The sequence below is a fragment of the Podarcis muralis genome, chromosome 3 (assembly GCF_964188315.1).
Source record: "Podarcis muralis chromosome 3, rPodMur119.hap1.1, whole genome shotgun sequence".
Lineage (NCBI taxonomy): Eukaryota > Metazoa > Chordata > Lepidosauria > Squamata > Lacertidae > Podarcis > Podarcis muralis.
Window position 1 is genome coordinate 25,766,832 of NC_135657.1, and position 17,712 is coordinate 25,784,543.

The 17,712-nt window shown below is 43.7% G+C and overlaps 1 protein-coding gene across 1 annotated transcript in view; it reads left to right on the forward strand.

Annotated features, from left to right (window-relative positions):
* Positions 1-1,616: 1,616 nt before the first annotated feature.
* The window catches only part of ATF3 (activating transcription factor 3), a 38,048-nt gene continuing 21,952 nt past the window's right edge, over positions 1,617-17,712 (forward strand). The window contains exon 1 of the mRNA XM_028724699.2: positions 1,617-2,875. The gene's annotated coding sequence lies outside the window, so the exon portion shown is untranslated. The remainder of the gene's footprint in view (positions 2,876-17,712) is intronic.

The following is a 17,712-nucleotide window of genomic DNA, read 5'->3' on the forward strand; positions in this document are numbered from 1 at the left end:
GGTCATGCTGGATTGTGTGTGTAACCACTCAAGGGCTTGCTTATATAATATGGTTGAAATCAAATGTGTCACAGACGTTTGCAGTAGAGAATCCCATGGGGCACCTAAGTCCAGTGTTACTCTTGTGCAGCGGTTAGTGTGGTGGACATGGACCAGGAAGACACGGGATCAACTCCCTATTCAGCCATGAAGCTTACTGGACATCCTTGGGCCAGCCACTCCATATTGCTCAGCCTAATCTACCTCATAGGGTGGTTATGAGGACTGAGCATGAGGGAAAATACAGTACTCCCTAAAATCCTTGGAATAAAGATAGGATATAACCACAATAAATAAGCATGCCATGGCTTTGCTGCATATGAGTAGAAAACCCAAAGGCCTCTTGACTAGCCCAAACTGATGCTTTTCTGTTTATATGCTGCTGTTAAAAAACTTTGTTTCACACAGCATATAGTTAATTAACTGTGACCTTCCAGATGTTTTTGAGCTAGAGCTCCCATAATCCCTGACCATTGGTCATGCTGGCTGGGGATGATGGGAATTGGAATCCGACATCTCAAGAGCCACAGGTTTCCCATCCCTGTTTTATGGGATTGGCTGCCACATTAAGAATAAGAATAAGTCACTGTTTTGCCATGGCAACTCAAAGTGACTTACGATATTTTAAGCAAAAAAACAAACACATTCATTAAAACCAGGCACACACATACACACAAAATAGGTTGAAACATCCCACTGGGGCAAAAATGTCATAGGTAGTTAAAAGCCAAAGGCCTGATTAACAGAATGCTTTTGCCTGGTGCCCGAAGGTGTGCAATGACCGTTCCACTGCCAGGTGAGCCTCCCCTCTTGTACTGGTCATAAGCTTAGAGGACTTTTCAAACTGGCTAGACAAATTCAGGGACAATTCTTTTTTTTTAATAAATTTTTTATTAGGGTTTTTACAATATTACAAAATGAAAAAAGAAAAAGGAAAAAATACAAAATAAAAATAGTTAAAAACAATCAATCTTTTCATTGCTTATCTTTCATTTACTACTTGTTTCCCGGACCTCCTCATACCTCCCTTTTTTGTATTCCAATTCAATTTATTAGTTCAGCAGTTTCTTTCCCTCTTTCTTTTACCCTGATCTTTAATCTTTAATTATTATGACATTAAATTTTTACTTATAAAAAGCCATTATTTCATATTCAATTTTTACCATTACAGCTAGAAACCACTTAATTTCAATCCAACATCATTCTAACATTCATTAATTTTGCAATATTTCTGTAGATAGTCTTTAAACTTCTTCCAGTCTTCTTCCACCGACTCTTCTCCCTGGTCTCGGATTCTACCAGTCATTTCCACCAATTCCATGTAGTCCATCACCTTCATCTGCCATTCTTCCAGAGGGGGTATGTCCTGTCTCTTCCAATACTTTGCAATAAGTATTCTTGCTGCTGTTGTAGCGTACATAAAGAAAGTTCTATCCTTCTTTAACACCGATTGGTCGACTATGCCCAGGAGAAAGGCCTCTGGTTTCTTCAAGAAGGTATATTTAAATACCTTTTTCAATTCATTATATATCGTCTCCCAGAAAGCCTTAATCCTTGGGCACGTCCACCAAAGGTGAAAGAATGTACCTTCAGTTTCTTTACATTTCCAACATTTATTATCGGGCAAATGATAGATTTTTGCGAGCTTGACTGGGGTCATGTACCACCTGTATATCATTTTCATAATATTCAGGGACAATTCTAGTTGTGATGACTGTGCAACATGTTCAGACGACAGGTCACTGAATACCAGATGCTGATGAGCAACAGAAGAAGACACCACAACAACCACATGTAATATTGACATTCCCGATTCTGGAAACTTAAGTGTTAAAAATACATTCAGAATTGTTTGTATTGCATCCATCTGTCAGGGATGCTTTAGCTGAGATTGCTGCATTGCAGAGGGGTTGGACTAGATGACCCTTGGGTCCCTTCCAACTCCATGATTCTATGATTTATTACTGTTTATATCCCATTCTTCCTTCAGGGAGTTCAGAGAGGCATATATGGTTCTTCCTCCCCACCCACCCTTCCATCATCACAACAACAACAACCCTGAGAGGTAGGTTAGGCAGAGTAAGTTGGCTTGTCCAAAATTACATAGAGAACCTCATGATTGTGGGGCTTTGAACTCATGTCTTCCTGTTCCTAAGGATTCAACATTCTAACCACTACACCACACTGCCTCTTTCATAACTCACTTATTTAAGAATAACTTCCTTATCACTAGTTTTGTAATTGAACACGACTTTTTCTTTTCTAAACATTGTCATTCCCCCTCCCCCCTGTTTTTTTTTTAAAAATGCTGTTTTTGACATGTCTTTGTATTGTAAAGGAAGAGCCACTGGCTGTAAATTTCCACACACTAAAAAGCAGAAAATGATTTAAGTAGTTAGAGGAGCAAAGGATCACACAAAAATATTTAGAACTCATGTCAGTCTCACCGGTTTCGAACGACAGATGTTGTCCCTAGTAGGTTATCTTTTGAGCAAAGGGCATCGCTGTGAAATACAGCCCCTCACGCACTCGTAAGGTCGAGATGATGCGGTTGCTTCATATTTAGATCATGGGTAGTGGAGAATTATAGGGCGCATATTAGTCACCTATGCTATGATTTCATATTCCCACCTAATTTAGTAACAACAGTTGGTTACTTGGGGGGTGCCTGGGGGGCAAAGGAGATTTAGGTCATTAACTGAGGTTCTGGCTAAGGGAGCAGATGGAGAGGTTTGAAAGAGAGATGAGGAGTCAGGCTAAAAGAGAGAAGCTCAGCTTTCCCAGAGACCCAGGGCTGCTTCAGGTCTGGAACTGGCTCATCTCTCAACTTTCCCAGGTAATACTATATACATCCATGTAAACGTGTGTGTGTGTGTGTGTGTGTGTGTGAACAGTGCTTGGGACTGTTAACGGTGAACATTGAATGTTGAACATCACAGATTACTTTTGCAAATGCCTGAAAATAGACATTTCCCCCCTGCCCCCCTTTCCTGAAATTAGCAAATGAACACTGATGGTCATGTTTAGATTGTAAAGCTATATTCACGAGGGTATCTCGCGTGCGTTTTGGAGGGGCATTCACGAGATTCATCTGGGGGTGTCACCCAGGGCATCAATCATTTTGCTGTGGGTGGGTGGGAATTTATGCTCTGGAGTGAGTTTCTAAATTAATGAGCTTTTTTGGGGTAACTAAATATCACTGAACATATGCATGCCGCTATTTCACCAATACCAAATAGACATATTCTGTATTTGAGCTGTGTCACAGTTGAGAAATGAGATTGCTAGTGTGCAGTCTTATGCCTAATGGAGCTTAGGCTGTGTACACACCATTCATTTGAAGCACATGGCTTCCCCAGAGAAACCTGGGAACTGTAGCGTACACTTCACAGAGCTACAATTCCAAGCACCCTTGGCAAACTACAATTCCCAGGATTCTTTGGAGCAAGTCCTGTGCTTCTAATGTATGGTGTGTACCCTCCAATAAGTGTGTCTAGGATTTCAGCCTACGGAAATTTGTGAAAAGGACCACTGATTTTGGTGGCAGCGAGTGAAGCACATTCTTAAATCTCTGTATGGGTATGCTCACCTTTCCAATTAGTCATACCTCAGGTTACAGACACTTCAGGTTGCGTTTTTGTGGGTTACGGACCACCGATACCTGGAAGTACCGGAACAGGTTACTTCCGGGTTGCGGCAGTCACTCATGCGCAGAAGCGCTAAATTACGCTTTGCACATGTGCAGATGCGTCGCTGCGGGTTGCGAACGCTGCAGGTTGCGAATGTGCATTCCGCACGGATCACGTTCGCAACTCAGGTGTCCACTGTACTCCACATCCAGTGTGCTCCCACTGCTAATTTTCAACGCAGCCATCGCACAACAGCCACAATCCATATTGATCCTATGGTTCCGTGACAAATACTGCTGCTGGATATGTTCCTTCCTCAAACCAGCTTCAATCTGATTAGAAAACAATGTGGAGGAATCTGCAGGACTGTGAACAGAGGCAGTGTGGTACAGTGGTTAAAGTGCCAGCCAAGGATGTAGAAGACCAGGGTTCAAATCCCCACTTGGCCAAGAAGCTTACTGGGTGATCTTGACCAATCACTGCCTCTCGGCCTAACCTACTTCGCAGGGTTGTTGTGGGGATTAAACGAGGAGGGAGAGAGCCATATACAACATGTTGCTCTCCTTGGAGAATGGTGGGATAAAAATAAATAAATGAGGAAAACCGTAATGGCCATCGCATAGGTACAGATGAGCATGCAAGTCAGGTGGCAGCTTAACAAATAGGTGTTTGGGGTTTGCGTGTTGCAGGGGCAAGGAAACCCAAAATTTCCCTCACTTCCAGTGACAGCATCCTCGCTCTCTCTGCAGTGTTAAAAATTCCCAGGGCTCCAGGTGCGTATTGTGACTTGGCATGGCCATATTGCGACCAATTTGAGATGTGTGGTCATGATCTATGGCAACCAAGACTTGAGAGGGAGAGAATGACCTTATTTTGCTTCAAGCCACTAATAATGAACATACCTTAAGTCATTTACGTTTGGCGGACATGACTATTCTTCTGAATCTGTCAGTAAGGGAGAGTGCTCCTCATTCAACATGTTACAGTCTGTTGTTTTAGATCTGACGTATATGGACAAGTGAAATTGAAGCACAGCTGGGTGTGCGCGGAGGGGGAGCTTAGCTCTTTCCTTCCCAATGCCCTATTTAAAATCCCTCCCCCCCCAACTGCTGTTTCCATAGGGAAGGACACACCCATTGGTGCCAATGGAGGACACCTTCCTGATGCAAACAGTAGATGGGGAGATGAAGAGATTTTTAGTTGGGAACAGAGTGGTAGGGCTTTGATCCTTCCTGGCCACCCTCATGGCTATTACATTTAGAGAGGAACTTTTTTTTCAGCTGAAGGGCCGCATTCCTTTCTTGTCAGCCTTCTGGGGGCCACATGCCAGTGGTGATTAGGGCTGGAAACAAAACTAGGCGGGGCAGTGAATGTAAATCCTACTTTTGTGCAGGAGGCTAGTTCCTACATGTACAGTGGTACCTCGGGTTAAGAACTTAATTTTTCCCGGAGGTCCGTTCTTAACCTGAAACTGTTCTTAACCTGAGGTACCATTTTAGCTAATGGGGCTTCCCGCTGCCGCTGAACGATTTCTGTTCTCATCCTGAAGCAAAGTTCTTAACCTGAGGTACTATTTATGGGTTAGCAGAGTCTGTAACCTGAAGAGTCTGTAACCCGAGGTACCACTGTGCTCACACACCCATCTCTGTATGTAGAAAATATGTACTTGCTTACCACCGCCAACAGCAACAACAACATGACATGTTTATCTGTGTGTTTGTGAAGGGAACTATTGGTCTGAAAAGGTCTTTGCCTTAAAAGTATGGACACTGTGCATTTATGTTCAGTATTGCCATGGACATTGGGGGGAAAGAGGGGAGAGAGAGAGGGAAGGGTTGCAGGAGATGGGATAATGATCTTTTCATTCTGTTGCATAGTGTCTGTGCAGGGTTTTTGTGTCAGCGTCTCATGCGTAGGTCCTTTATTTATATAGTTATTTATTTTTATTGGCATTGTGAGAGGGTTGCTGTATTTCAAAAAGTGAAAATCCAGACACCAAAGTTGTTGAGTGTTTCCCCCAAAATCTCGTAAAAGGAAATTTAAAAACCAAAATCTACATGCCTGGATTTTCCTGGACATTTTAGCGATTTTCGCCCGGACACTGTTTCTGACACATGGCAGCCCTATATTGTGAGAGATTAGAGGGTCCAGAGCTTCGTTGCAGTATGCTTTATTTGTATGACTCTAGGAACTGAAAGTGGAGGCGCTGTATGCAATTTTCCTTGTTTATTTGTTTTCTTTGTGTCACAGAAAATCTTTAATAAAAACCAATTTGAAAGAAAAAGAAAGTACTGACACCGTGTGACTCAGAAATAGGTCAGTTTATTGAAGCAACCTATTCCACAGGATACTGTAGTTTAAATAATAGGGTTTCATACGCACCACTTCTCCAGACACACCAACCCTTACATGTTCATTTTCCTTCTGAGGAGAACGTGCAGTAAACCCACAACTTGTGCCCATGTAATGGATGAATTCAGCTTTTCACACTTGCTCAAAATAAAAAACCAAAAATGGAAAAGGGGTTGAGTGTCCAGGAAAAAAAGAATTTGACAGTTCCATCTACCACTGCACCCAATGTGTGTTTACTTTAGGCAGTTTTACCTTCAGGCACGATCCCCAGAATGTAAACCCTGCATAAGTTGCAGGCTTACTGTACTACAGAACCAAAAAAAGTATCAGTCTAGCACATTTCAGAGATCTTCTAAAGCCAGCTACTTGACATTAAACTACTACCGGTACTTGACATTAATAGGTCTAGTTTAAATTAATACATTGCTGTGCAGTGTAATCCTACACATGTCTACTCAGAAATAAGCTCCACTATTTGGGAGTTCCTCCCAGGTAAGTGTGCCTAGGATTGAAATGTGTTGCTCAGCACCAATAGCTGATTATGAAGAATAGTCCTGCCTATGTAGCCACATTGCAGTCTAGAGTTGGACAGGCTTCTGCTTGTTGAAATCCGTGGGCTTAAGCATACAGTATCTATCTTTGCCAGTTTGTGAACCCTATTCTGCAAATATCGCTTGGCAAGAAGGTGGAGGCGTCCCAACTTTCCCTGCTGTTTAATCGATCTGCCTCCAATGGGAAAAAAGTTGCTTGATCTTCCTTTCAAAATGGTAATTGCAGTGAACCTGAATTAAAATTAACCTTCCTTCTGAGCCACGGCTTGTAATTTAGCATGACTTTCACAATCCGGCAATTTTGTCCCCTCCTCCTGTGTACAGGAGTGCACTGTATTCAGAAACCGACACCAAGTCTTGATGTACAGAGCTTTCTGTTTCTGTGTGACTCAGTTGACATTAACATAATTACGTTACAGGAGTCAAAAGTGATTTTCAAACTATGAGTAATGCGCAAACTAAGAGAGAGAGAGAGTGTGTGTGTGTATGTATCAGAGACAAGTACATATCAGCTGCCCAAAGTAAACACCAGCTGCTAGTTTAGCAGCTGGAGAATGGAAGCCTTGATATACAGTAAAACTATCTGTGTTCAAAACTTATGGACAGAATTGAAATCTAGAGTGCAAGAACCAGAATCCTGGTGTAGTCATAGTAGTTATAGCCTTGGGCCTCACATTTTTCTCCTCTCCTAATCCATAAGATCTTGGGGTGAGGAAGCACTTCTGTAACCCTCTCTCACGCAAATGAGAACAGTTACAGGTAGGTAGCTGTGTTGGTCTGCTGTAGTCAAAACAAAATAATTTCCCCCCTTCCAGTAGCACCTTAGAGACCAACTAAGTTTGTTATTGGTATGAGCTTACACTCTTCCTTGTGCAGCTGTTGCACAACTGCCCTGCAAAGTAGGCCAGCTGCATCCCCCTAAATTATCCACTAATTGCTGCCACCGCTGCTTGCCAGCTCTCAGATGGGAGACAATTCTGGGGCACTTGAGGAAGTACTAAAATGTGGGATCCTGAAAACAACACATCCTGCTTTGCATAGCTATGGAAAATTGTAGGCTGAGTCCGGCACATATGCAGATGCATTTTAATATCCTTTTCTCCAGTTTCATCTTTGTAATTATTATTATTAATAATCATAATAATACCCCACCCATCTGGCTGGGTTTCCCCAGCCACCCTGGGCGGCTTCCAACAGGATATTAAGAACACAGTAAAAGATCAAACATTAAAAATTTCCCTAAACAGGGCTGCCTTCAGATGTCTTCTAAAAGTCAGATCGTTGTTTATTTCTTTGACATCTGGTGAGAGGGCATTCCACAGGGCGGGCACCACTACCGAGAAGACCCTCTGCCTGGTTCCCTGGTTTAAACTAACAGAAGCAAGACTGGGTATCATCTTTCAAATATGTACCAGTGCTTGGTGACCATTCTGCTTATTATGCTATCATAAACTGGAAAACTTTTGTCACGCTTTTAATTTGCAAATAATTTTATGGCATTTCTTTACCTTGTTCATTTTGGTTTAATTGCTCCCACACGAAGCAAAAACACCACATACAATAATGCGCAGCTACAATTAAACCGAGCCAAAGATAAGAAAGGTCGAAAGGCTCCCTGAAAATTACAGGTGCTAGAAAAATCACTATTATTCATAATGAATAATGATGATGATGATAGCTGAGAAATATATAAAAGACGGCAGTAAGCAGGAGGGCAACCAAGCTGCCTTTTAAAATATATGGGTCAAAGTGATGGGGATTAATACTGCAATCCTAAATGCACCCCCAGGAGGGAGCAAGCCCTATTGTACATAGTGGAGCTGACTTTGTAGTAAAACATGCGTAGGATTGCGCTGCTAGGAGAGTCAAAAGGAGAATTTGTTTGTGCCAAGTGGGGTTTTAATACTATTTTCTCTTAAACAAAGGATGTTCCCCCTCAATGCCATGATCACAACACAAACTGCTTTCAAAACTCCTTTCAGTTTCAAAGCCAGTTTTCGAAGCAAGGGGGGAGTCGACTGTCTGAGTAACAGGAGCCTTAAACGCCCTTGAAAACAAAGAACCAGGTTCTTTAGACCCTGGCAGAGAACTTTTAAAAAGAAACAAGAGCGCTGCTTCTGTCATTCAGACATTTGCATAAGACAAGGAAAACATGTCACAAAATTCGGGGAAGGGCAAGCTTTGAATGATGGCAAGTTTGGTTCTCAGGTTGGTTCGGAAAGTTTGGATTTACTGTAATATTTGCCTTTAAATGCAAATGAAACTGAATTTCTCCCCCCATCCCTAGTTAAGATCATGGTGCTATGAGAAGGAGGTTCAGTTTATCCCTTTTCCAACACAATTCCCCCCCCCCCCCCCGATTAAAATCACCCCCAGCTTTTGCTCCTTGGAGGCAAGCATCTGTAGCCACCCCCATGGTTTCAAGGCTGTTAACAAAGCAAGAGATGTCTCCAGGCTGACCAATGCAAGGCTCCTGTAGGGATGGCACAAGATGTTGTGCTTGCAGAAGGACAAAACCCCTTCCCTTACACAAAAAATTCAGCGTATTGAAGTGGACCAGGTTGCAGCTGAATCATGCTTCAAAGTTGGTAATGGGTCAATATCCTCCCATGGGATGCTCAGAGCAGGCCATATGGCGGTCCTCCGACAGAAGGGAATGGGTGGGGTCACTCAGGAGGATGACTATCAAGTCTCCATCCCCATCCTCAACATGCTCTACCTGAGGCAGATGCCTCACTCTGGCTGATGAGAAGGCCGGCCCAACCCATGGCACAGAAGCTCTAGGGCAGTTGAGGATTTATAGATATGCACAAAGTAGGGCCCCTTGCGGTAGATGATCCCCCCCCAGTCATTAACATAATTAACTGAGAGAAGATCTTTGAAACATGACAATGAATTGCCCTTGATGAATTCTCGTGTTTGAATTTATTACGTTGTGTCAAATGTCTCCTACTCCCCGATTAAACTGTAGAAGCTGTGATGCCATGCAGGCCGACGTGTCGTGTGGCAACTGCTGACACATTCCTTTCTTCCTTCCTCTCTCTATATGTGTCTCATCACAAGCAAAAGGAACTGTTTAATAATCTAATGGGGGGGGGGAGGAATTATCTGTGTTATTACCTCATTTTTAAGCATTTAGCTCTGTTGTATTTTTTGGATGGAAGTCACATTTATTTAAATGAAGGAATAGCCCTACCCGCACCCCTCAAAAAAGGGCTGTGTAGAAAACACCATGGACCATAAACCCGTCACTGCTCTGGGGAACAGTGCGCTGTATTTCACATCACAAGGATAATTTTCAAGTGGAGATGGCTATCTGGAGTCTGCATTGGATTTCAAATGGTTTTTATACATGGTTTTCTGGTTGATTTTATGGTGAACTGCTTCAGGATGTTTCATGGGAAGCGATTTATAAAGGAAATAACTACCAGTAAATTACTGTCCCCATCAAGGTACTACAAGGCTGAGGTAGGCAAAAGTCTTGCACCCTGCTTCATCAGTTTAATCAGTTCAGGCTGTGGACCAGGGCAGATGCACATGTCCCCTCACTTTTTTGGGGGGAGGGGAGAGGAGAAAAGAGCTTGCAATTCAATCTTTGATCTTCAGATGTAGAACACAACTTGTGTTTGTTTTATTTTCCACACACACTTCTTTCATTCCTATCTGGACATGTTCATGGCAAAGCTATAAAACACCCAGGAAACTGAAAGTTAAGGCAGTCCATTTCCCTCTCCCAGCCTTTGAAACTGGAGGAAAAGGCAAGAGTCTTAGCTAAGTGAAATTTCAGGACACTCTTGATCCTCAATTTCCTGCCATCTTTTATGTTCTGTGTCAGATTATCACATAACCACTATTGAAAGACACCCACACTGTGTTGATAATATTGCTGTAGTTATTTATGAAGGATATGGTGAAAGAAAATAATAACAAATGCTCTTAAAACCTGCTCTTCTTTAGCAAATTATCTTTGAATTCTCCAAGAGCTAACTAGAACTGTCCTGCAGAATCTTTTTGCATCCTGCAAACTGGGCAAGTTGCACCCTCTCCTAGGACAGGAATACCCTTTATCGAAAGCATCTATGGCAGAGATGTCAAAGTGATGTATATTTATACTTATACAATATACTTATGTATATTTATTAGGGCTGTCAGCTGCCTGAACTGATCACCTTCCATTAAACCAATTAATTTTTCAACTAGTTTTTTTTCAAATAAATCTGCATATTACCAAAATATAGCAGATTTTTTGAGATCCTCAGAATGTAGATCAGGCATGGCCAAACTTGGCCCTCCAGCTGTTCTGGGACTACAATTCCCATCATCCCTGACCACTGATCCTGTTAGTTAGGGAAGATGGGAGTTGTAGTCCCAAAACAGCTGGAGGGCCATGTTTGGCCATGCCTGATGTAGATGATAACTCACAATTTCATAAGCAGTAGTCATTCTCAGAAGGAAAAGTGATTTTTAGTACAGTGGTGCCTCGAAAGACGAAATTAATTCGTTCCGCAAGTCTCTTCGTCTTGCGGTTTTTTCGTCTTGCGATGCACGGTTTCCCATAGGAATGCATTGAAAATCAATTAATGCGTTCCTAGGGAAACCGCCTTCAGACCAGGTCCGGGGACAGTCTGTCCCCGGACCTCTTCTGAAGGCGGGGGGGGGGGGGGGGGACAAGGGCTTTTCTTCCCACCCCCAGCATTTTAAAAAACCCTGGGACAGCGGAGGACTTCTCCGCTGTCCGGGCGATCTTAAAATGCTGGTGGGCGGCATTTTAAAATCGCCCCGACAGCGGAGGACTTCTCCGCTGTCCGGGGCGATTTAAAAGCCCCTGGGAAGGCAGGCAGGGGGGACAAAGACTTTCGCCCCCTGCCCGCCTTCAGAAGGTGTTCCCGCCCCCCTCCCCGCTTCGGAACAGCGTTCCGAAGTGGGGCGGCTGGGGCAGGTGATCCCGCCCCCCCCTCCCCGCTTCGGAACAGCGTTCCGAAGTGGGGCGGCTGGGGCAGGTCTTCCCGCCCCCCCCTCCCCGCTTCGGAACAGCGTTCCGAAGTGGGGCGGCTGGGGCAGGTGTCCCCGCCCCCCCTCCCCGCTTCGGAACAACGTTCCGAAGTGGGGCGGCTGGGGCAGGTCTTCCCGCCCCCCCTCCCCGCTTCGGAACAGCGTTCCGAAGTGGGGCGGCTGGGGCAGGTCTTCCCGCCCCCCCTCCCCGCTTCGGAACAGCGTTCCGAAGTGGGGCGGCTGGGGCAGGTCTTCCCGCCCCCCCCTCCCCGCTTCGGAACAGCGTTCCGAAGTGGGGCAGCTGGGGCAGGTGATCCCGCCCCCCCTTCGGAACAGCGTTTTAAAATGCTGGGGGTCGGGAGCGAAGCGCTGCCGACCCCCAGCATTTTAAAATCTCCCTGTGTCCCGGGAAGGTTTTAAAATGCTGGGGGTCGGGAGCGAAGCGCTGCCGACCCCCAGCATTTTTAAATCTCCCCGGGACACGGGGAGATTTTAAAATGCTGGGGGTCGGCAGCGCTTCCCTCCCGACCCCCAGCATTTTAAAATCTCCTCGGGACAGAGACTTCTCTGCTGTCCCTTGGAGATTTTAAAATGCTGGGGGTCGGCAGCGAACGCTTCGCTCCCGCCCGCCAGCATTTTAAGATCGCCCGGGGCAGGCGGGGGGAAGGCAGGCGGGGGGAGCAAAGACTTTTGCCCCCCGCCGGCCTTCAGAAGAGGTCCTCTTCTGAAGGCCGGCTGTGGGCGAAAGTCTTTGCTCCCGACCGCCAGCTTTTCCCTATGGGCTTTCGTCTTGCGATGCAAGCCCATAGGGAAATTCGTCTTGCGAAGCGCCTCCAAAACAGAAAACCCTTTCGTCTTGCGGGTTTTCCGTCTTGCGAGGCATTCGTCTTGCGGGGTACCACTGTATTTTGTTTCATGTCCTGTTATAATCACATACCAGAATCAAACTAGCCTTAATCGTTCCCCACCCAAAAAGTGTCCTCAATCTGCATTTGCAATTTGATTCATCATTTAAAGCTGTGCTTAGCATTTACATTTCCCAACAGGTTAAATGCTTTTTATTTCCTGGATAGGCTTCTTTGTTGGATCTCTTTAGCAGGTATAATTAATATCAGTATAATCTGTGTTACATAAATATATGACTCTACCTCTTTCACAAGCCCATTAATATTTTTCTCTTCACACACTTAAGAATAGCATCTTTTATGTTCAGTCATAATGTCTCTTTTAAAAAAACAAAACAAAACAGTTTGCTTCCCTTATAGTGCAATCCTATGCATGCCTACTCAGAAGAAAGTCCCACTCAGCTCAGCGGGGTTTACTCCCAGATAAATGTGTTGAATTTCAGAATATTACCTTCTTACATATCACACCCTGAAACTCCTGATTGCATTAGAACTTTTTAGCCAATTGTTGACTGGATCACCCAATAGTGTACAACTGCTCTGAAGTTGTAATCGCAGTCCATTTTACTAATCCCACTGCTATGTAGATATCCAAAGTCCATGTGATAAAAAGTCTCTGGAAAGTTTCAGGGAAAGAACAAGCCTGTTCAGTTTGCCGCCTTCCTCTTGAAAACCAGAAAACCTCTTCCACAAACCCAGAGGATAATAGCAGTTCAAACATTTCCATATAAATTTTATGTTTCTGTAATAATCTCTTGGTTAACAACAATCTTACGTGCCCAGTAAGTCCCACTGTGTCCGATGGGCCTTGCTTGCTATTAGGAAAGTGTGCCTGGGACAGAAATTTATTGCAACACAGAAGATGACCGAACAAGAAAGTTACTTCCCATTCAATCACTTTTGTTTGTATGAAAAAATAAACAAATGCACATTTGTTTCCCATTAAATACACTTTGGTCCAAATGTCATTCTTCAAGGTTTTATTGCAGGGTTATTGCACTGAAACTGAATGATCTTGTAGCTGGGGAAATGCGATGATTCCCACGGAAAACACATTAATGGTAATGCTAACATTTTGTACAAAGTGCACAGGAAGATGTCTTTGACTGAGTCACAACACTGATCCCACCTAGCCCAGCTTGTAGTGTCTTAAGGAGAGAAATTTCCCCAACCCTTGATCCTTTAATCCAAGATGCCAGTGATGATACCTAGTGCCCCATCCCTGCAAAGCTTGTCATGCTCCATTCCAAAACTTTGGAAGTACGAAGGTGCCTTGTAATACCAAGACTGAGTTCACACATTTACTGCGCACTCATTGCATTTCCAGTGCTGGATTTTTAATCTGAATTCACGCGTGCACACATTATCCTAAATACATATGATATCCTGTACTTTCTTATAAAATACTACCGTTTGATGTGTTGTTTCTCAAACCAGCTTCACACTGACTCAAGTCCTTACGCTGCTCCTAATTCGTGTCTAGCCACAGTGTGAAAAAAAATCCCTGGTCTGTCAACACTCCTGGGGAGGATAAAAGGTAAAGGGACCCCTGACCATTAGGTCCAGTCGTGGCCAACTCTGGGGTTGCGGCGCTCATCTCGCTTTATTGGCCAAGGGAGCCGGCGTACAGCTTCCGGGTCATGTGGCCAGCATGACTAAGCCACTTCTGGCGAACCAGAGAAGCACACGGAAACGCCATTTACCTTCCCGCCAGAGCGGTTCCTATTTATCTACTTGCACTTTGACGTGCTTTCGAACTGCTAGGTTGGCAGGAGCAGGGACCTAGCAACGGGAGCTCACCCCGTTGTGGGGATTCGAACTGCCAACCTTCTGATCAGCAAATCCTAGGCTCTGTGGTTTAACCCACAGCGCCACCCACGTCCCCGCTGGGGAGGATACAAAAACCTAAATGAATCTAACACTGATGAAGCTGTGCTGATGTGAACAGCTAGCGGGGAAAGAGATGTAAAATTCACTGAGAAACATTAGCTTCACTGCATCCTAAGGTGGCAATGTGAGCACACATTGGCCTATCCAGTCCAGCACTGTCTACTGTGATTGGCAGGTCAGGGTCTCAGGCTTAACTCTTTCCCATTGGCTGCTACCTGATCCTTTTAATGCAAGATGCCAGGAATTGAACATGGACATAAATTGTGACACAGAGCTATATTGTACCTAGTTAATGACAAACTACACCATTTCCCATTATGTCCTTAAGTTTTGCAATAATCTTTAAACTGCTTTTGAAAATAACGAACCTTAGATCAGGGTGGCTACCTGTCTGGCCCTCCAGTTGTTGCTGAACTACAACTCCCATGCTGGGTGGGGTTCATGGGAGTGTTAGTTCGGCAACATCTGGAGGGCCACAAATTAGCCTGCCCTCCTTCAAATGTAAGTTCACTGCGCCTGAGAGCAAAGCTAACGTACTTTTTTAAAGCAGTGATTAGATATTAATGGGATCTGCACCATGTTGTATTATCCCAGAAGAAGAGGCAGCAACAGCTCAGTGAAACAGTATAATCTTTACATGAGAGGTTCCCACTCCATGGACTGCTTGAAAATTGCTGAGGGTCTCAGTGAATCACTGAATAAACTTCCTTTGTTCTACAAAATAAAGCACCTAAATTGTTGCTGGCATCTGTCTGTCTCAGGAGACAAATAACTCTTAATTTTAATAACCATAGTGTTGCATTTCTAATACAGTGGACGTGCTCTTGGATTAAATACAAATACAAATAGAATATTTTCCCCCTTTTGCTCTGGCATAATTCTCAAAACCACTGAACTATTACGAACATCATGGAGGCCGCAGCTTTCTTAGCTTGTTTCATCATCTAGCCCTGGTTCAAAATGGCCTCGATTTCCATGGCGCGTAGGGAACCACAATCAAGTACAGGCCCAACTACAGCTATTCTAGAATGTTCTACAACCTTGTTATAGATTACCTGAATGCAGCTCACAGACCAGAGTTTGAGAGCCTCTGCTTCACATGTATAATAAGATTGAAGATTTCCAGTTAAAAGAACTGAAGGTAGCAGGGCTGGATCTAGACACGTCAAAGAAGCGATTCAGTTAGACGTGTTCTAAACTCATACAGGGAAATCCAGTAGGGAAAGACGGGACTCCACAGTGCCATTTGGTGTCACACTGTTATCTTCCTCTTCTTTGGTGATCACTCATAGCCAAGTAAGATTGTCTTCCATAAATATGGTATTAACAGTGAGTCCGTAAGTGACTGTGGAGGCCAATTCTGGATCCACATGTCCTTCCATAGCGGGGACATAGGTTTCCGGGTGGGAGTTGATCACAGTGAGGGTTTGCCAAGCGTGCCTTCCTCTTAGCACATTTCTCCCTTTTGTCCTGAGTTTGAGTGTCTTCAAAGCCCATGACACCTTTGGTAAAGACTGTTCTCCAACTGGAGCACTCGCAGACCAGTGTTTCCCAGTTGTCTGTGTTATATACTACATATTTTTAGATTTGCCTTGAGAGAGTCTTTAAACCTCTTTTGTTGACCACCAGCATTACGCTTCCCATTTTAAAGTTTGGAATAGAGTAGTTGCTCTGGAAGACAATAATCAGGCATCCGTACAACATGACCAGTCTAACAAAGTTAATGTTGAAGAATTGTTGCTTTGACACTGGTGATCTTTGCTTCTTTCAGTACACTGGCATTAGTTCGCCTGTCTTCCCAAGTGATGTGTACATTTTTTCGGAGACACTTTTGAGGAGTTGGAGATGGCATTTATAAGTGGTCCGTGTTTCACAAGCATACAGTAAGGTTGGTAGTACAATAGCTCACTCACTGGATCATCACCTTGTTGTGTTGAGTGGGCTTGCACGTTCCTATGACCCTTGTGAGCGAAGCCGTCAGGAGTCTCGTACAGAGTGTTGTATCACATATAAAACACATATAAAACACTTTTTCTTTACCATCTAGCTGAGTCCCAGGTCTCCACTTGAGGTTACGGGAAGTTGTTACCAAAGCAGAGAATACTGGGCTGTACTCAATATAAGGCCAGGGCATATGTGAATGAAAGGTGAAGGTCAAAGGATACAGTAGAAGCCCCAGTGAAATCAATGGAGAGCGTTCAACAGCAGTACTTGGACAAAGTCTCCCAATCTCAATAACTAGATTAAGAACATAAGAAAATGTGTGCTGGATCAGACCAAAGGTCCAGCATTCTCCAGTGGCCAACCTATGCGAGGTCCACAAGCAAGACTTGGGTGCAATGGCACTTGCCCCACGTGTAATTCCCAGTAGCTAGTATTCAGGAGTACACTGATGGTGGTGGTAGAACATACTAGCTATTTTAGCTAGTAGGCACTGATAGCTTCATCCTCTACAAATCTGTCTGAGTGCTCCATGCTAAAGTGGTTTCAACATTTCAAGAACAACCCCAGCTTCTATTGTCTACAGGAATTGCATTCCTGAACATGTCACAATGGCCTTATCTTAAAACAGTTGGCATTTTTTAAAGGAAAAAAAATCACATTATTGTATAAATTATAGATAAATCTTACAACAGTATTTTGGGAAATAAATGTGGTTACGAATAAATCATTATGGTTTTAACAAAAGCATGTGCCTGGACATTATCTTGTACTTTGCTGTTCCCATGCACCACAAATAAAACCTGTTTCCTTGAAAACAATGGCTAATTAGTCTTCCTTCTTTGCTATGTATTATGGAAGTCAAAGTTGTATCTACCAGACCCCATGCAACTATTTCACTGTAGATGGTGAATTCTTTTTGCCACAAACCAACAGTCTTATGCCACCTTAAATAAACATTTATTACGACATAAACTTTCACAGACTAGATTCCACTTCTGATGGGGCACAACAGTTTATGCCAAAATAAATGTGATAGGCTGCAATCCTAACCTGGGATTAAGCCACATTGAATTCAACAGGACCTACTGTTGAAGAGACATGGTTAGGATTTCAGCCTAAGTATTTAAGAATCCAGAAAACTCTTTGTTTTTGCTACAGCAGACTAACACATCTAGCTCTCTGGATAGTTCTCCCCACTTCTGTGCAACTGCTGTTTCTGTAGCTATAAAAACACAACAATATTTTCTAGGTCTTCTAGTTCTGCCACATTTTTTTTTCAAAAAACCTAAACAAAACTAGGATATTCTAGTGGGGCCCTATATTGGATCATCCTATCAATGATCCAATAATAATTTCCAGTATTTTGACATTTTTGAACATTTCCTTGGAATCAACAAGGGGAAGGTTGTA